Source organism: Camarhynchus parvulus, chromosome 4 (assembly GCF_901933205.1).
Source record: "Camarhynchus parvulus chromosome 4, STF_HiC, whole genome shotgun sequence".
Taxonomy (NCBI): domain Eukaryota; kingdom Metazoa; phylum Chordata; class Aves; order Passeriformes; family Thraupidae; genus Camarhynchus; species Camarhynchus parvulus.
Genome location: NC_044574.1, coordinates 29862949 through 29883851, shown reverse-complemented (window position 1 = coordinate 29883851; position 20903 = coordinate 29862949). Strand labels below are relative to the sequence as shown.

The 20903-nt window shown below is 39.5% G+C and overlaps 1 protein-coding gene across 2 annotated transcripts in view; it reads right to left on the bottom strand.

Moving 5' to 3' along the window:
• The window catches only part of SLC7A2 (solute carrier family 7 member 2), a 49595-nt gene extending 29780 nt beyond the window's left edge, over positions 1-19815 (bottom strand). For both annotated transcript variants that reach the window (XM_030947380.1, XM_030947382.1), the window contains exon 1: positions 19736-19815. The gene's annotated coding sequence lies outside the window, so the exon portion shown is untranslated. The remainder of the gene's footprint in view (positions 1-19735) is intronic.
• Positions 19816-20903: the final 1088 nt, after the last annotated feature.

Below are 20903 nucleotides of genomic sequence, written 5' to 3'. Positions count from 1 at the left end.
CAATAGGTACAGCAAGTGACCCTAACCAGGCTTTCCAGAGAGCCTGAACAGGCTGCAGAGCTCCATGATGCAACATAACACAGCATACCCTCAACATCTTCTGAAGGTACATCAAAAACCCTCTGTGAACTTCCATTAAGAAAGAAGTATCTATTGTATTTTGATCAAATTACAGCTATGCATGACACTTGCATAATTGTGATGTAGACATGCTTTTAGATCCATGCAGATTTTACGTAACCTATGAAGACCGAGACGTTGGCAAGTCTGCCTGAAGAAACCAGACCTCTTGGAATACATCCAGGTTCAGCAATAACAGGAGAATCATTTCAGCAGAGCCTTGAGGAAGGACAAGCACTGGTTCATAAAGCAATGAGTGTTCTGTAAATAATAAATAATATACAGAATAACATAAACATTTGAGAGAAAATCCAACTCAGGTGTTCATGTGTGTTTCTGTACTCCCAGCCAGACAGCACAATAATTCTTTACTTGCAACTTTATCTTCAATATAAATCATCTGGAGGTATTGAAAAAGCAAACAGTTTAGCAGTTTCACAGTTTTATCAAGAAGCAATTCTACTTATAAAAATCAAAAGTCATTTGAGCATTAAATTGCATTTACTCTACCTATGAAGTTACTTCATTGACTACCAAATAGCGCAGAGGAACAAACAACATGAGTGTTGCCCACAGTAATATACTTGCAGTACTAACTGATGATGCACCAGTCAAATGCTAGCAAATGTGTTTTCAGGGTAATTTGTGTCATATAGCAAATAGGAAGTCGTTGGGACAGCCATTACTGCTCCCACATGAAGACTGGGTGAAATACAGTTTTCCAATTTTATTTTGTTGAGGCAACAGAAGGTCCCATAAATGTATAACTTTTTATTCTATCTTCAGCAAACACAAAGCACCTCAATAAACGTTCTATACCACCTCCTCCCCTCAGTAACTTTCTTCCCTTGCCACATCCAATGATCCTGAATAGCATGACCAATGTCAGACTGAAAAGGCCAGGGGAAATCACACAGATCATTCCCTCAAACATCCTCTTTTAACTGAGAGGTACTGAACATAAGCAATACAGAACATCAAGCCCATTTAGTTACCAACTTGTAACTCATATTTGCTCTTCAATTCTATGTTCATATATTTCTTCTTATCTTTCACTTACTTAAGTGAAACAAGGTATTTCACCCCTTATTTATTCCTAAATCAATCACTTTTTCTAAATCAATACAAAAATTAACCTCATCCTCAGCCACCCTGTGAATAAGTCATGGGGAAAATCCCATAGAATGCTAGATCCTAATACAGACAAACATATTTACCTAAAAGAAAAAACCACCCCAAATGCACAAGCCAAGCCCTCAAAAGTCCAGACACTGCAAGCAGAGTAGCTGTCTCTCCTTCCACATATGTTGTGTATATGTGGCTTTGTGTGCATTCATGAGTGCAGACTACATGTAGAACTACTAATAGTTCTTACTATGCAAAAAGATGCTTTTATTATGGCTGGATTGCAATTTCGGAGAAAAAGTGTTCTGCTTGCTGACCTTCTCCTCATGAGCTCTGGAAGCAACAACAGCAAATTGAGTTCCAGCTACCCGTGTGAGCAGAGGCAGGGTCTGGCCACAACCCATTCCTTACCTGCCCCAGGAGAAAAAGGAGCCAGGACAGAGTCACTGTCTCAAGGGCCAAACCCAGAGAACAAGCTGCCAGTTGAAATGCAATGGTCTAGGAAATCACAGGCAGGAAAAATCAGACATCTAATTTAGCAGCTGCTTGCAAAAAGCTTCAGACATCACGTATCTTGTTTCATAGAGAAATTAAAATACAAGCCCAAAGGGGTAAAATACTGAATGGAAAATGTCACAGATATTAATTCTGATTTCAAAATGCCACCACTTCCCTTACTGGTACTAGATGGAATATTTCAGCAACCTACTGATTTTTATCGAACCTGATCACTGGTTAGTACCACCTGTAAATGATACATATTTTCATAGTGGAAAAAAAAAATTGGCATGAAGTGTACGTACATATTCCTCATGGAAATTATAAAAACACGAATCTTTAATTTTTATACACCAGGAACAGATACTCAGAAATTAATTTTGTTACATACAATTATTATAATCAATGTCAAATCCTTCATGCCTAAACTAAAAAAACTTCTTAGCTAGTTTCAATGATAATCAATGGAAGAATACCTTGGCTAAGACCCTTTCTCACCTATGCATTCCTTTATTGGCCTTCAGAAAATGCCACTTTGGCATGCATTTGTCCAACTATTGCTCTTTATTTCTGTCCCTAGAAACTCAGCCAGCAATGCACATGCATATCTCATGCATCTCAATTTCCAGCAGCTGAAGAGGCTTAAGAAGAACCAAATGTTCCCTGTGATCAGACTCCCATAACTTCCAACTACTTTCTTTCCCTGCATTTTTGACCTTTTTCCACATTTCACATACATACAGGTTCAAATTTCATTATTTTCTGCCTACTTCAATCCTGATTCATCAGACAGGAAAATACTAAGTTACAGTAATTGCTCCACTATGAAAGTATTCTTGAAAATGTTTTAAATTGCTTCTAGTTATATAGTAAGAATTGTTTGTTTTGGCTCAAAAAGAACCCCTAACATAATTCTAATGCCTAGAAGAAAACCAATTTAGAAATACTTTGATGATAACAGAAGGAAAATCACTGCTGCTCTTCAGCATTTTTCCACTGAAATCTAAAAATAAGTCGAAAGACCAAAATATCTCCAGTTTCACAAATATTATGTAGCCTTCTCAACCAAACCATCTAGAGTTCAACATCTGTTATTGAACTGCCTAAAACATTATCTATCAATTTTTTGGTGAAGTGGGGGAAAAAAGAAGAAAAATGCAGCAATTATTAGTCCATGCATCATCCATTAGTAGCAACATGATTCTTTCGGGTTATTTGGTTTGTGATAATAAACCATTTTGAAAAAAATGTCCTTGTTAAATGCTATCAATCTGGTATAAAGACAAATAATAAGCTCTAATTGAAGTAACAAAATAGGATGGAAGTTTGGAAATTCAAGGCAGGAAGTCTGGATCTAGATAAAAGGATCTGAAGGACAAAAAGCTCCTTGCAGTTTTGTGGATTAAGAGGAGCTGTGTACTTCCTAGCAAAGTTTCAGTGGTGCACAAATTGGACATGTTTTTTTGTGCTAGCCAAATATAGTTTTAGAAATCTATCATTATATACACAGCAGAATTTCTGGCTAGAACAAAAGGTGAAAACATCAACCTTGAAGAGAATCCAGGTGATTAATTGTCATCTTCTGATTTAGGCAGGGATTTATTCCCTGAAGTCTAAGTTCTTCTCTATTTCCAAAATCTGCATGCACAGAACTTTAAAAAAGAAGACAAAAATCAGTGGAATCTGATGCTCGGCTTCAGCACTGCAGATACTTAAGGAAGCTGGCACAGCAGCCTGCCTGTTGTGTACAAAACATCTGCAATTACTTTACCTCTAAATGACGGTAGATGTTCTACCCACTCACGTGTAACTTTCCAGTAGCACAAGCAGTCGTCTGACCTCACCCTGGTTATCCCTAAAGATGGACTGGATGATGACACTCTACAGTCTCCTGCTGATGTAATATAGAGAGAAATTTTTGAAAATTGAGAGTAAAAGTCTGAGAAAGAAAAATGCTGTTCTTCTAGCCATGCACCATAAACAGGTATTTCTTCAGAAATTTTCAAGACAACTCATTTTACATGTGAGCTATTAGCTAGGTAATGTCCTGAGCAGGAAAGCTAAGACTTCACAAGGGTACAGATGGACACATTCCACTTACTCTGCAATTCCCAACAGCTGCAAAGAGAAATGAAAAAAAAAAAAACAAAACAAAACTAAATCATTAGAACTGATCAATTATCTTCAACAGAGGCTTTAAAAGACTGGTTTTTATCTGATGGGAATTACAAAACCCACCACAAAGAGCAGACAACTGTGTGATGGCCAGGCATATTTCTGAAAGGGTGTTCAGGGCAGGCCAACAGAAAATGGATGAATTGTCTAGAGCAGAAAAAATAAGTTTACTCTTGAAAGATATTGGTGGACTCTGCACTGGACTGCAATGATTCATATGAAACTGGTGACAGCTATTAGGCCAAAACATGAGAAAATGAGAAAAAAGCAGTAGAGCTACTGAGCCCAGAGATCAAACAGATCAAAGATAGCTACTCCTTCAGAAAAAAAGACTCTTTTTAAATTTTATTTATAACTTTGCCCTCTGATCATAGTTGTATGAGTGTGTAACTTCAGAAATTTTGTCATGATCCAGACATAAATTATCTAAAAGAGCAGCAAATGCATCTGAGAAAGCAGATACTTTACCATTTCATGCCTATCACCAAAAAATATACACTGGAATAAACGACGTGATGACAGGCCATGACTTTTTCAGAATTACAGTAATTTCATGTTTCCTTTCATTCTATTTGTTCCTAATTCTATAATGCCAACTCTGAAAAAACCAAACCTCTCAGAAAGCTATTTCATATGATTAAAGTTATGTTCTGCTAACAGGTTTTCTTCAAAGACAACACATAAACAGAGCATGAAAATACCATTCAGCTAGGGAAAATGTTAAAACTATGAGTCTGGCTCTTCCTAAACCTAGCTTAACTCAATTTATTCACATTGCTTCTTTTCTTCTCCCCTTCCTTCTACAAAAGACAAAAGACCAAACAAAATAATGTTCACAGTTTTAACTGCTTGGAAGTAAAACAAAGCACATCTGTTAGAGCTTGTGTAAAAGCAAGGAGATGGATTCTAAGGGAATGCAAGTTGTGTCCAGAGTACTTCTTTGTTCAAAATTTATCAGACTGACTATATGGCACACAAAGAAAGCACAAGTAAGAAGCACATGCTGGATCAAAGGCTATTTGAAAAGTGCAATCAAAACCAGGTGAGAAGTCATGGATAAGGAGGAGTTAATTTTTGGCATTGGTATGAATTTTGGAACAGTATAAAAGATCAAAAAGAAGATACTGACCATGAAGATTATGACATCACTACTTCCTCAAAATGAATTGAATATCTCTTTAAGAAAGAACTAGGTATTACATGGACTTCTACACTTAGGCTGGCCATCAGATTTTAGCCACAAATTATTCTCTATGACATCTGTGCTTAATACAATTTAGCAATGCCCAGAGACAGCCAAACGTATATGCAACAAAATGCCCACCCTGATGGGAAATATTTTTAAGACTTAGATTAACAGAAAATCTATGAAAAAAAGAAAAGCTGAAGAAGAAGAAGAAAGAAGAAAGAAGAAAGAAGAAAGAAGAAAGAAGAAAGAAGAAAAGAAAGAAGAAGAAAGAAGAAGAAAAGAAATTTTCTGTCAGCTTAACAGATTTTAAGCAGAGTTTTGAGAGTTTTGTATTTTTACTAACAATAAAATGACTTGGTGACCCCATTTATTTGTGTAGTTCTTGAGGTTTATATGACTCAAATTCATGGAACTAATTTGTCTGGATAACAGCTTTACATAGGTTCTGAAGAGTCTAGACATTTTTTACTGTGGGAAAAAAAGACGCACAATCCATTTTATGCAAACTTTACAAGTAATATCCTGCAGTCATCCTGTCATATTACAAATTGTACTTCTAAAGTCAACAGCAGATAAACTAAAGCATTTGAAAGTAGCTGTGTTTGTGCAACAGTGGAAAGTATCAAGGGAAATGGAACCGGCCTTTCTTCAATTATTTTGCAAGAAATGATGCAGCAAATAAAAAGGTCAGTTTTCTGCAGTGCTATAGACTCCACACAACTAAATGTTTAAGGCATGTGAAATTTTACCTAATGATGATATTATATGATGTGATGTGATATGATAAGATATATTATATGATATTAAATATAAGCTACTTTTCAAAGAACTACTTAACTATGTTCTTTCCAGTCTACACTGATTGAGGCTCAGGCAGTAGGATCCATGAGAAGTCTGATACTGTTTCTAGCAGTCTAGCACAGCTTGACTAATTGGAGAAAGAAGAAAAAAGAAGGTGAAGGAAGACCAAATACTTTTTTTTTGACTTGCACATCACTCTCTCCCAGTATAGCTGTAATTTTAGCTTACAAGTAGGTTTTAAAACTTACCTCTAACATACTTTGGCTTTACTCCACTGTAGCCTGCCAAACTATTTTCCAAAACTGGTTTAACTAGAACTTTTTCAAACACTGCTGCCAAGATATTTAAGCTCCAAAACAGGAGGAAAAGGAAGAGTCGGGGTTTATTTCTTTTAAAAAGTAAAAGAAAATAATTAATCCTTTATGCTTGATCCAGAAATTCAAATTTATGCATAACCAAAAAGACTGAAATCCCTTCAAAATTAGGGCTTTGTCATAAAAGCACTTGAATTTACTACAGATTGTTGCCACATGGAACAATTCTCTCTATAAAGATACTTTGAGCCCCAGTTAGTGAAACAAAAAACCTCTAACTGTGCTAAGATAAAAAATATCTCTCTATTTATTCATACTGCAGTAATACCCAGCTCAGAATCAAGGCCTTAGACCTTAATCTAAAATAAAAATGGATAACATGAGAAAAGTAGAGTTAAGCAGTGAAATGTGCATGTGTTGGTGGGTTCATCTGTTTTCCTACAGATGCAAAATGAATATGCTTGACTGTCAAAATACCAAGAAGCTCCAGTGTAGCTACTGCTGGTCAAACAAGACCAAACAAGAATAAGAATGGAAACAGTCAGTACAGTTCATCTGGCAAACACACAGCCAGGTTTCTTTCGTTGGTGCTTTTTTAGATTATTCAGATTCAACATTTTCCTTTACACAGCAAATGCAACACATTCAAGCACTGTCTTTACACTTCCCACTTTTTGTCAAAGCTTCATGGAAGTGGATACTCCCTTTCTACATGGAGTCACGTGGCAAAGACAAGGGTAAGCAGTAAAATTTGTTCTTGGGGAGATTTCCCCAGGAAAATCTTCCACTTCCTCAGGGAAATGGTGGATTCCCAGGTGTTGGGTACTTTTAGGATTCAGCTGCATGGGATGTTGGGCCATCTTTTCTAGACCGTGCTTTTGCTGTGGAAGATTGGAACAGATGATCCTTGTTTTCTGTGATTCTATGTTTCTACCAGTGGAAGATCCACAGTCAGTCTGGAATAAGAAATTCCCTTCTTTGGGTACTAAATTTTATGAGAACACATGTGCACACCAAGAACAGTCCAACCAAAAACCTTTTATTATATTTAAATTTCATGTTGTCATAAGTAGCTTAATTTGCATAGAATACTGCCAAGGTAGACAGAGAGGGGTGATAAAAAGTGCTGGAAAATATCTCTTTTTCTGACCATTACCACCAACAAAATGTGCCATTACCACCAACAAAGAGTGAATGCATCAGTCTCAGAGCTTGGAGATCAAAGTGGGACCAGCTGCTGAACTGTCAGCAAAATAAGTTTTGAACTGGAATCAGAAAGAACAGGAGAGTCATGTACAACAACAGAAACCCCACTGATACCACAGAGCAACTGTCTGACTGCAGCATCTACAGGCAGAGCCAAGTTACCCTTGGTATGTTTACACTGGCATTTTTTACTCAGATGCATATTTTCAAAGATATTTTCCCTGTCATCCAGACAAATCACTGTGCCTTGGTTCACTCCATGGAACAATCCTGAGGCATCTTTTCGTATGAAAGGGAATTTGGATACGTATTCCAGAAGAGCAACCAAGTACACTCCAAGTGGTAATGGAAATTCAACCTGTGGCACCAGACAAAAACTAACCTGACATCCTCCCAACTGTCCCACACATAGCAAAATGTAAGTGATGTGGTCAGTGAATCCACAGCATTAGAAGGTTTCCTCTGCAGCTCCATTCCTGTAGAGCTGCACCAGTCGCTGAAGTAGACACTGCCACTGAACACAGATAATATTGAATGCTCAGGTGCAAAACTTTCAGGCTGGTCTGCAACCCACCTGAATACAAAGGTGCTTATCAGACTGTTAAGCTCTGTGCTGCCATTGCTTCATCAGCAGCTATAGCACAGCTGGAACTAAAACCTCAAGCCAGCGTTTCCACCAAAATAAGTGGTGTACCCTAACCAGATACTCGCTCCTGCATTCTTCCCTTGGGCCAACATAAACATTTCTGTGATGCAAAAAGTGAATTAAACTGGAGAATGGAGACACACTGGGCAGGTACTAAGTCAATTTTGAACCAGATTGGTTTCCTGATACAATTTACTACAGAGCTGCACAAGTTCTTGTAGCAGCACTACTGCAGGGTACATATGGAGAAGGATTAACTACTGTAGGCAAGACTTAAATATTTCAACTCTTTTTGGTGCAACCTTAACTCCAAGTAAGGACAAGATTATTCTCAAGAAAGGCCACAACAGTCTGAATGGTAAGATTAAAGTCTAGAATGTAACACTGCAGCAGTGTTGATGATGAATGACTCATAACGATGCGCAAAATCTGACTCCATCACTGGTAGGAGCACGTGCAAAAGACAAATCCATTTTAAATAACTTGGACAATTCAGTTGTTCAGTACACAGCATTAGTGGTACATCTTAAGGGACTAGAGATATTTAGAATGCAACAGTTACAAAAGTTACTTTAAGTCTTATTCCATTCCAAGTTCCGTGAAATGAATTGAATACTGACACCACACCCTGCATCCTGATGTGGCATTCACTCATGGGAAGACCAAATGAAACTCTGTCTACAAGTTACTTGATCTGAAATACAAATAGCATGTTAAGGATATACAGAAATAATAGAGACATTATTAGTTCTGCTTTATTTATAAGAAAACACGGCCTAAGTTCTATTTCAGCATGCCTTATTTTCAGTGTGCGTACTCTTATTTCAGTCTGAACTGTAGAAAAAAGCAGCTAAGAAAGACAAGGACAGCAACCTACAGAGACTTCATTTGTATAGGAGGGGTTTATTTACTTTCTTATTTCAGTCTTCTGTTTCCACAGTTTCTGGAGAAGACCATTATGAAAGCTCCTCTCCACCACATGCTGAGATGGTGTTAATACATGAACTTGGAATTAAAGTCGGAAGTACTGCTCATATATCTAACTCCATACAAAGCAGACTTCTTCCCCTTCCTTTCAGCTATAAATTTCTTACTGATAACTGTCCACCTGCTTCACGGGGCCTTATATACCTTTTTAGTACACAGTGTATGCCTCAGTATAACAAAAGGGCTGTGGCAGGCATAAGGGCAGTACTTTCTTCCCACCACCCAAAGGCAAGCTGGTACACTGTACAAGCCTGAAGACACACACAAACAACCACTCCTCCCAGCGCAGCCTGCTGCGGAAGCATATTCTGAAACATCAGTTTGAACAGCACTGTTTCACATTTTGCAACCTTGGGAGTGGGATTTTAACTTTATTGTTTCTCTCTTCTTGGTCTGAAGCATATCCCACTTCTCCATTTCTTGAAGGCCATTACAATACCAAGTATCACCTCTTCAGGCAAAAAACTGTATTTCTTGTAATGTCTTCTACCTCAGAGTCTGTTCTCAGAACCTTATCCTTCTCTTCTGCCCTATGATTTACCCAATTTATCAGCAAAACTGAACCAAGCCCAATATGTTTCAGCAGAACTGTATCAGTCACAAAAAACAGTAATGCCAAGGACTGCAGTATTTCTGATGAGGCAATCCAAACTTTCCCTTCCTGGGCCTCCAGAGTAGAAATCCATGTTAAATATTCGGCCTTATTCAAGTTCCCTGTCTGACTAACTTTCATATCAAGGGAAACAACTTCTATAGCCTATCCAATTCACAGATTTATTTCCCAGGTTATTTTTGGGGAGATTTATTTGTTGTGGTTCCTGAAAACCTGTTTCCTAAGTTTGCTAAGAGAAATTCAGAAGTATTCCACACTCAAGCCAGCAGCCATGCTGGCTGTTCAGGAGAACATGACAGAAGTAGCACTGTGAATAAAGTTGCTTCCACCATTTGAGGTCTTCCTTCAGCCTTTGGATGTGTTTTCAAGGGGGTGTTTACTATCAAAGAAGATTCTACATATAGCACTTGGAAGTGTCGCCAACTGCTCTGACTTTCAACTCAGATGATGTTTTCCAGAGTTTGTAGTCTCCTCCAGCGAGGTGATGAAATCCAAAGTCACATATTTCACATGCCCTGCTATGTGTTTCCAGAGTCCTGTTTACCTCAACATAGAAGGAATCAAAGTACCAGGAGAGCTTCTTCTCTTAGAGTTCCAGGTTTCTTTACAGCCACCCCTCCAGGGAACACTATGAGCAACATTCACATCATTCTGTTCTTCTGCTGCCTTTCTGCTATTTGCAAACAGCTGTGATTAGCCAACTCACCATCTCTGTGCTACCAGCAATGCCTGTTATCAAATCCTTAGAAAGCATATGGAACACTGAAACCCACACTTCTATTAGCTAGGTTCCAGCCAAGCTAAAATACCGTACTTCACTGTTCTTTTATGAAGATTAAAGGAAGATACTTATCAAACTCGCCATCCTCTACAGGAGTCATTTGTACTAGTCATCACATAGCTGTTTGGACAAATATGCCTGTGTTCATGAAAAAGCACAAGAAAATAATTTTGAAGAAAAAAATTTTTTAAAGAAAAATTATGATAGCTTATAATAGTCTACTAATAAATGCAAATGAGAGTTGAGATAGTGTTTGGGATGGGGAGGGAAGAGCAAAGATATTTGCCACTTTGGTAATTTCACTGGTTTCTATGAAAATATTCTCTACATTTTCAGACAAACGGAGATAAGAAACATATCAAATATGCACTACAGGAGCTACAGTTAGATGTGACAGATTAAAAGTAAGAACTATCCAAAATTCTTCGTTCAGAACCATTTCACATACAAGTCATTCACCAAGCCAGTCTAGAAGAGTATCACCAAAATTGCACTTGGTAAGCATCATCTTCTTGTTTGAAAAGTTCCAGTTCCTTTATTTCCAGTCCAAAGGAACAAAACTATGGAACTGAACTCTACAAGACTTCATTTGCTGCAGGAAAAGAATGATTCTAAATGCCAAAACTTCTAAAGTTTGAGGGATACCACTGTCATGAGCAAAGTTTTTCAACTACTGAAAACTTTGTCACTTCAGTGACAAACATGTTCTAAAAGGAAGTGAAGACAAAAATCAGAGGGTGTAAGAGAAATTACAGTGTATTTTACAGCTATGTGGAGCATGCTAACTAGTTTTTTCCAATGGCTGTACAATTGAAGCAGCTCACTCTACTCAGTCTGTTCTCTCCTCTGTGTCTGTTACTTAGAGGCGGCTGCATAGCCATGTGTGTGGCCATTCCAGTTGGAATAGAGAACTGATCCTCAATCAAAAGCATCCCAAGAAAAGAGATTAATGTTTCCTAATCCAGTTCATTGCACAGAACCACAAGCAGCTGTGCAGGCACAGAGGGATGGCTACAGGAGCAGGAACAAGAGATAGCAACCTGGAGCACAACACAAGAGTTCCTTATGCTGACACTGCTTCAGTAAGAAATGTACAAATTGTACCTATGAGCCCATGCAGGCCCGGAAAACTGCTTGTTTCACAGAGCATAGTGGATACATTTTAATTAATTTCGATGAAAGAGTGTAAACATTCACTTTACATAATCAGGAAGCTGACTTATTGTGTGTGAATAAAAATGCAACATAAACAGTATTTAACTGCAAATTCTGCTCATTTTGCATCTGGTTCATTGAACTAAGTGCAACCCATCTGTTACCATATAGGAGAGAAAAGCTGTCAAATAGGAAAAAAACCCCTCTTATTTAATACAACTCTAAAATTATTTGCTTAGACAGCTAATGAAGTGGAGTATATAGGCAATTAAACTCCACAGAAGACTTTGCAGAGTACTGTAAAATTGAATAAAGGTTTATAAATGTTTGTAACTGAGACAATTAGAAATACAAAATGAGGTTATTAAGTCTGACGTTAAAACTAATTATTTCAAAATAAGACACATGCATAAATTAAAAATTAAATTGAAACAGTTTAATAAATTATTTCTAAGAGCTGTACATTGCATGGGAGACTGCAAAACATTCTGGACCAGACACTCAGAAGCACTGTTCCACTAGGGAATAAATGTTGAGACAATTAGAATAGATTTCCTTCACTTAGAGAAAGTACATTACAGGGCTGATTTTTCCCTCTCAGTTTCTTCTCTCTCTACCATGCAAAATCCACACAATGGACCCCTCATTGCTCTAAGACATTCACTCTAGCAAAACACCTCATGGCAAGTGATAAATTACTACCACATGGTATTTTTCAGCATCAGGCTCTACCATGATGATGAAAGTTGCATTTTCATGGGACAAATGGGATTTCTCCAAACGATACACCAACATCAACTTTTTAACTCCTGAAAACTTACAGTAATTGCCTCAAAAATCTAAAGGTGTCTCAGCAATAGCTGGTTGAAATAATCCCCAGAAAAAGTTATACAGTTTGAGAGGTTAGGCATTCAAAAGAGAGCAGGAAAAACTAAGCAAATGCAGAGATATGAACAAAAAGCAAGACTGGTAGGAAAGTCATATATTAATATCATATTGAAATTGGCAAACCTACAATAAAAATAAGCTCTAAAATCCAAATATATGATTTTTGGGAGAACGTGTGTTTGGGGAGGGCAGTGGAAGATCACTGATTAGTCTGCATGATGATCTTGGCCTAGAGCATCCATGAACTCAAGTTTTGGTGTCACTGTCAAGCACTTCAGCAAAATAAAATAGTTATTGTTCCTAATTAGGCAAGCAATTTTTAACTCTCTATTGTTTTTAGATAATAAAATATACTTAATAAAGGAAGAAACAGAGAACACATCAATTGTGAAGTCACAACACTTTCCATATAAAACATACTTATGAACATGTCATTCCTGCAGATGTATTTAAATACTTTTGGTGTCCAAAGTATGCAGTTAAATAATTTTGGTGTCCATTGTGGGATTGTTCTAACCTGTTTATTTTATTGTCAGGTAAGCAAGACTAAAACCAAAGACCATGAAGAAAGGTCTTCTTCCTAGTGTTCTGTAAGCAAGAATGTTCTACTTATAATACATTCAATTTCCCTGCCATTTTCCAGAGACCTGATATGGTCATAACATTCTATGCAGCACAAGAATTTATGCAGAATGCAACTGAAAACCTAGAACTCTCAGGTGATCTGGATCTATCACAGGTCTTGAATAAACCTGTGCAAACCCTCAGGAGCACACACCATGTGAATCACCATTGCTTCTCTATGCAGCATCTCATCTTCAGCTACAAACTACCACAGGCAACCTCACAGTATTCTTTTTTCTCATGTTACTGGCATAACACAAGTTTGCCACTGTTCCATCTCCACACACTGCTCATTATTTTCCTAGATGTTGATGAAAAACCTTGGGAAAACCTCTGGAAAAACCCCTGGAAAAAAACCCTAAAAAGCCCAGAAAAAAACTCTGGAAAAATCCTGGAAAAACCTCTGGGAAAAACCCTGGGAAAATCCCTGGAAAAACCCTGGGAAAATCCCTGGGAAAACCATTTATTTCCTGGAGCAGAAAACCATGAAGTTATTCTGTACAAACTGATGCAAACATGAAGTATAGGAGTCTTTACTGCATTGAAAAAAAGGAGCTGGGAAACAGCAAAAACATCACTCTAAATATGAGGAACAGCAACTTACATTTGAGGCTTCCTTGGGAGATATTTTAATCTTTCTAGTAGCAACTCTTCTGACCAATTTGGGTTTGGGGCACTGAATAAAACTAAGAGAAACGATAAGATACTTGTCAAAGGATGGCAAGGACAGGTACACAGGCTACCTCAAAACAATGAAAACCTCAAAGCAGGTCTATTATATACAATAGGAAGTTCCCCCCAGATGGTGTTTTAAGAAACACTGATTTCTATTGCTCTGGACTTCTCCATCTGACAGTGAATACTATAATTGCAAATTTCATCGTGTTTCTAACCAAGCACCATGTACTTCTTGGTAATTCATATATTTGAATTTCTGATATTGAATCTTTTTTACTGATCTAGTTTGCGATAAGTGCATTTTTTCTCTTACTAATTTGCTGGCATAGCAATTTACCTAGTGCATGCTCATACCTTCTTGAAATTTTTTTTTTTATAAAGCCAAATTCATAGATTTGTAGATTTGTAGAGGTGCCTTCTACAAACAGGCCTGAAGGAAGCCTCCAGCTCAGGACTTCCCTCTCAGGATGAGACCTTGTCATGCCTGTAGAATAGCTCCTCTTTATCAAAAAGTGCCCAGGACCCCTCCTTGAGTCTTCGTAAAGAAAGAGGGTGGGCACAGGTTGGTAAACAGTGTATAGAGATAAGGCATCAAGATTTTTTAAGAACATATTGCTGAGGAAAAACAACAACCACAGAACATGTAAATTACTGTGTACATATTATTGCACATAACAAACCTGATGTTTCATGATACTTCTTCAGTACTACCCTAAAAAGTTCCTTCAAATCCTTGCAGCAAGAACAGGGCAACTAAATTCTGAAACTGATCGTACTCAAAGACTTACCAGCACTTAAAAGTTAGACTGTCATTACAAGGATCAAAAATACTGCCTACTCATCTAAAACTAATGCTCCAAAAAGCACACTGAAGCACTGTACCTTTCAAAAGAATCACACATGCATGCTAATTCTATATATCCACAAGACTTTCATCTAATTCACAGTGCTGAAAGTAATTTCCTGGCAAGTCACATCCCATCATTTTCTCTCAACTGCATGATAGTCCAAAAAAATTTGAGGGCAAAATAAAATCAATATCAGACCAAATAATTCATAAACTGAATATTCAGAGGAATTAATTTAGGCCCTCACAGGAGTAATCAGATACCTACACAGTATCCAAATGTTTCAATTTCCTTAAATAATATGGAGATGTTTCTCAGTCTAAGGCGACTGAAAAAAGGACAATAATATTCCCTTCCAAATTTCTGTTTCAATTATTATTTATTCCATAACCACAATGTGCATGGTACTGCACAAACAAAATAAAATAAGCACAATTGTCTTCCCATGTTGTCAAGCAGCTTGCAATACAACTCCAGGCAAAGAATAACTAACGTCCAAAAAAGTGAGCAAGGAGCAGAGATCAGCTACATGAATTCACAGAGCTATAGAACAGCTTATCCACATCATTCACTGTTACTACAATAAAGGAAATGAAGATAATATTGCACTGAATCCAACTCCCTCTCCCTAAAAAAGTCACCTAAAGCGTAATGTTCTTTAAAGCAATAATAAATTTATTCCATGCATTCCTCAAAGAAAAATATTCTGGAAAGAAAAAGCACAGGTGGAGTAAATTTGTATACTGAATACAGACGATGGAAGAAAAATTTGGCAAACTCACTTGGTACAGTTTGTCTTTTCCTTCAGTCCAGTCCCAACTGGCAAATGTTCCCTAGTTAAGCTAGCTCCCTGCAGAAGATTATTTTGCATTTTTCCAGTTGACACCTTTCTATGTTTTGTTACCTTGCTACAACAGACAAATTCACAAAAATTCTAGTAACCAGTTAATTGGATTAATGCAATTATCCCTTTCTAGTAGTACATCTGACAACATAATTTTCAGAAATGAGGTCCTTTAGTGAGAACAGCACTGCAAGAAAACCCTGAAAACTGATGTTACCATCACAAAGAGGCAAAACTACCTTGCTATTAGCAATAGAGGGAAGTGCAGCACAACACTGAATCACCAATACTGACTCTGCCTGTTTAGATTACTTATCAGAAACAGCAGGTGTGTGCACTCCACTGCACAGAGAACAGGGAGCACCAAAATCCACCTCTCTCCAGCAACTGCATGGAGGTCTTTGGGCCACCTTCATTAACTACTGTGTGTGGAGGGAAAAGTTAACTCCAAAAGTGAAAGGGAAGAACCAGATCCAGTGAGCAATCATGATGATAACGTGATGGTTTATGTATGATTGCTTCCTTCTCTGTGGCTGGTTTACTACTACTTGTCAGACACATGCAATCATTCAGACACTTATGAGAGACTATACTCTTCCAAAGTAAGTGTTGTGGAACTCATCCTATGGCCTGAATTTTTATGTAAATAAGCTTTAGGTAGTGTTTCTAGAAGCCATAACCAAAACTAGAGCAGATAGTTGTCATCAGAGCTCTGGTGTTACTATTCTATACCATTCAAAAGTTCATTGCTGTCTGGGTAAAATTTTGAGAAGTTCTATCTGTCTTAGAGATTCTATAAACTTTACAATATGTGAATGGAGATATATTTTATTTGTGAGGACCTCTGTTATTAAGTTGAACCATAAAATGTTCCACTCCAGTTTGTTGCTTAATTCTTCATAATAGATGTTGGGGGGCTGCTTACATATATTCACAACCATAACACATATACTTGGGAGTCCATGTGGTTTAGGACAGAATCTTTACAGCCACAGTAAAGAAAGGATAGATATGGCAATTGTCTATGTATGCTATGCCAGCAGCACGTCTCCACCCTCCACCCACAGGCTCAGCACCAGCCATTAAACTATCAATTTTTTAGACTGGCACAACCTGCCCACCCTAATTTCTACAGTTCATAGTCGAGTGAGAAAGAGGGATATTCATGTATGCAACTGCTGTAGATCATGTATTGTCATTAAGAGACCTGCAACAATCATCTTGCAATCGAAATGCTTTATTTGAGGTAATTTCTTCTCCAGTTGTGTGTAGAACAAGATGTCCTGAAATCATCCTGTGGTCAGTCACATTTCCCATCAGTGCTGTACATCCATTCAGAAATCTCTCATTCCACACACATGCAATCTGATGCAGGAACTTGTGCAGACAAGGACAACATTCAGGGCATTTCTAAATGATCTTTTCCTTGGAGTATGTCCACTTGGATAAATAAGAATTTTGAGATCAGGCAAGATAATACTGTGATCTTGGATGATTTTCAGCAATGACTAAGCTTAGGAGTCCCAGAAGCCACTTTACTAGTAACCTTTAAAACTCTCACTGGAGTTGTAGTGGCAGATCACTTATACAAATGCTTTTCCCAGCAGAGAGGAGAGAGAGGAGGATACATTTGTCTTTTTCTGAAAGCTCAACTGTTTGCTTCCAAAAACCCTGTCATATGAGTTACCAATACTAAATTTCTCAGCTACTAAACCAGTGGGATGAAGTTCTCTCCAACTGCAGAGCAAACAAAAGGATGAAGAATTGAGAAGCCTGAGGATCAGAATTGTATCATGATGCTGAAAGATCAAGGGCCATGTGCTAAATGGTAAAGGTATTGTGAAGATGGACACTTTCAGACACATGGAAATTTACAGACACAGAAACAGGGCTCCAAGTACTTTACTACACTGTAAACTTTTTAGTAATTTCAGCAACATATAAAATGATTTTTAATATCTTAGTATGGAAAAAGCTAATATGAATGCATGAAGTTCTGCTTTAAAGCCACAAATATGCATTGAAATGGAATTGCTAGATTTCTACACCTTTGGCTATATGCCATTAATAGATCCCTAACTAAAATATGCTAAGTACATTAATTTATTAACACAATGCTCTCAGGCATATGGAGTGATTTTTCAGGCTGTCCTGTGCAGGCCAGGTATTGAACTTCAATGACCCTTGTGGGTTCCTCCCAACCCAGGATATTCTGTGATCCTGTGGTTATTAAGAAATTGAAACTCATTTTGATTTAATCTGTGTGTACAGAACTAGAAACAGCTACCTTGTCATTTATCTTAGCAAGTACACTTTTACTGAGACCAGGAGCATTGGTCAGACCATTTATGCATGTACACAGTAGCCAACATACTGAGCTTCAGGATCAAAGCTTCATTGCATTTAAACTTGACAAAGTGCCAGGTTTCATCCACATCTGAAGAATCAAACTGCATTTTAGTAACATCACTCAGAAGACTACTCCATGCATGAATAATCTTTATCACAACATGTGGCAAAGGAGTAAAAATGCCTGTCATTCATACAAAACATCACTGCACTTTTCATAAGATACCAATATGGCTACTTGTGTCTTTGTGGGGCTGGTTTATTTCTGCGCCAACTTGTATCAGAACCCAGTGGACTGGGGTTTAGAAGAATTGTGTGGTCAGGGGCAGAGTCAAATGCAGCCATGGAGCTCTTACAGGAACAGGGCAGGCAGGCACCATTTCTTTTTCTGTCTGGGCATGTAGTACATCATAGATGTCAAAGAAAACAAACTTAGTTTTTGTATAGGCGTGATGCCTATTTTTTACTGTTGATGTTTTAATGCCATTAGGCAACACAAACCAGAACTCAAAACATTTTCCACAGTGTTCCAAGACCCACTGTGTACTGTCTGCTCAGTGTCTACAGGAACTTTTATAGAATGTGCTTTGTCTTTCTAGCATAAACAAACCCCCATCAGCTTGTTTAAATATATACAAGTTCTATATGCTGTGATCCCTTGTTTTACCTCCTCCATCTCTGAAACATCCAGATGCCTCACAATAGATTTTTTTTTTATTTTAACAGGAAGAATATAAAGAAAAAAGTTTGAAAGCTTGTAAAATAATGTTGGGTATTAATATACTTGAAGCAGAGGGTAGGCTTGAAGAAAGTCCTTTCACACCTTAGGCCAAACTTCAGGAAACTTCTGTTCCTTTTCCAGGTAAGTTGCTGGAATGATATATTAAGCACTAGCATAAAAATCAGCAGAAACTACATGTGGTGTCAGAAGTGGTGTGAGACCCTCCCCTTCCCCAAAACTAATGTAATTCACCCAAATTAATGGAGTTCGCCCAGACCCTGCATCCGATTGATAATGCTCTACCATCCAAACAGTATCACAAATCTCAACTGATACCAAATATTTTAAAGTGGAAGGATTATGTTCTGCAGCTTCTGATACCTTAGATTTTAAACTTATTTTACTGGACTCATTTTGTCCAGCTGTCAGTAGCATTATATGTAGGGTCATATATACTTCAAATACATCTCTAGATCTAAACAAGCAAAGTTGGCAGAAAGGAACAATCTTACATTTCCTAAACTTGCTTTCCCACAGTTAGGGATCAGCACCTACTTCAGGCTCTCCACTGAAGTGTGACATCTCCAACTTCCCAAACCGCACTGAAGAGCTGGGGCTGCACTGTGTGCTTTGGGTCAGTCACACCTGCACGGCTAGCACCTTCAGGGAAAGCCAGCGCCTTCAGCGAGCTTGTCAGAAACCCAAGGCGGGGCGTTTCACCCATCGACGCCCCCAAACCTTTACAGTAGGAGCAAATGCCACCCCAGGACCAGCAAGCACGGTGCCACACGTGCCCAAGAGCCCTCAGGAGCTATTCCCTTGTACCACATCCAGCCCGGCGCCCCACGGCTGCCGCAGCCCAGCGCTGGAGCGGCGGGCCCCAGGGCCAGCGCCCTTCTTCCGACCGCGGACTTTAAAAGGCAGCAGGGAACTCCTGTGCTTCTCTCCCCGCGCAAGCCGCCCAGCTCAAGTTATCAAATTATTCCAGCCAGGAATAACTCCGGGGAGCGAGCGGGAATCAGCGCCCTCCGTCCGCACAAGCCTGGCTGGAGCTAGGACTGAGGATCCCTCCCCACCGCGTCCAAGCCGTCGAGAGGCCCGGACAACCGCGTTTCCCCCAGCCCCTCGCCCACCCGGTGCCGAGGAAGGAAGGCGGAGAGGGGAGCCACTTACGCGGCCCGGGCACGGCTCCCTGCGGCGGCGGCGGAGCGGCGCTGCCAGCGACCGGCCTCTCTCGGCGGCCAAAGCCGGGGCGCTCCTCCCCTCAGGGAGCCCCCATGCCCGGCCTTCCCACACGTGCGGCGGGCAAACCCCACCCTGTCGACCCCTTGCCCGCCCTTCCCTCTCCTCCTCCTTTCAGTGGCCAGGGCAGTGCGCTCCGCTGAGCGGCGCGGGGGCGCCGCGGGGATAGGAGAATTCCCTGAAGGGTCGGACCGCGTTCCCCGCCGTATAGCCCGGGGAAGGGAGGCCGGCCCGCCCCGGCACCGCGGTCTCGGAGCCTGTGCAGGCACCCCTGCTGCCCCCGTCCTCACAGATCCGCTGCACCTCCGTGGGAGCGACCATTGAGGTCCCACCCGCGACGCTCTCCCACTCCTCATTCCCAGCAACCACGGGCTTCTCCAGCCTTGCTTTGCCCCGAGTGTTTGATGTTCCGCACGCGAATAGCCCTGGCGGGGGGTTCGCCCTCAGAAACAATTTCCCCGCAGCCTCATAGGGGTGAGCCCACGGGTGGGTGGGTGCCTGCCCTGTCTTTGTGCGGGAGGCAGGAGGAGATGCTGCTCCAGGAACTACCCTTGCCGCTTGCGGATCTATTTTCCGAGGCACCTTTCAGAAGCCTGTGGTGGGAATTTGTAAGGAAGCTCCAGGCAGTGGTGAGAACGAAGGTAGATGCGCCGCCCTGTCAGTCCTAGCAGATAACACTTTCTGTGCTTATTTTGGGAGACATCATAAGCAACATTTGCCTGAGAGCAGCAGAAAGTGCCACAGGATGGGTACAAGTTCAATGCAGATTCTTTTCATTCTAGTGTTGTCAAGCACTGCCTTTTCCTACAAGCCTTGTCATATTTGTTCAAGATACCTGGAACTTGGCAGCTCCATCTATCCACAGACTGGAGACTGTTAGTGCCTCCCTCTTCTTCAGCCTAAATAATTCAAATAAATTCTCTCAGCCAGATATCTTTAAAAACTCATTTTAAGGCTAAGAATAGCTACTGCTATGATTAACGTTGAGAATAGCCAGAAGTCATCATCTTTTTCTCTCTGCATATATTGTACTTACATAGGTCCTTTCCTTTATAATCTGAATCTCCCAGCTGGTTCAGGGTGGTGATTATCCCACTCT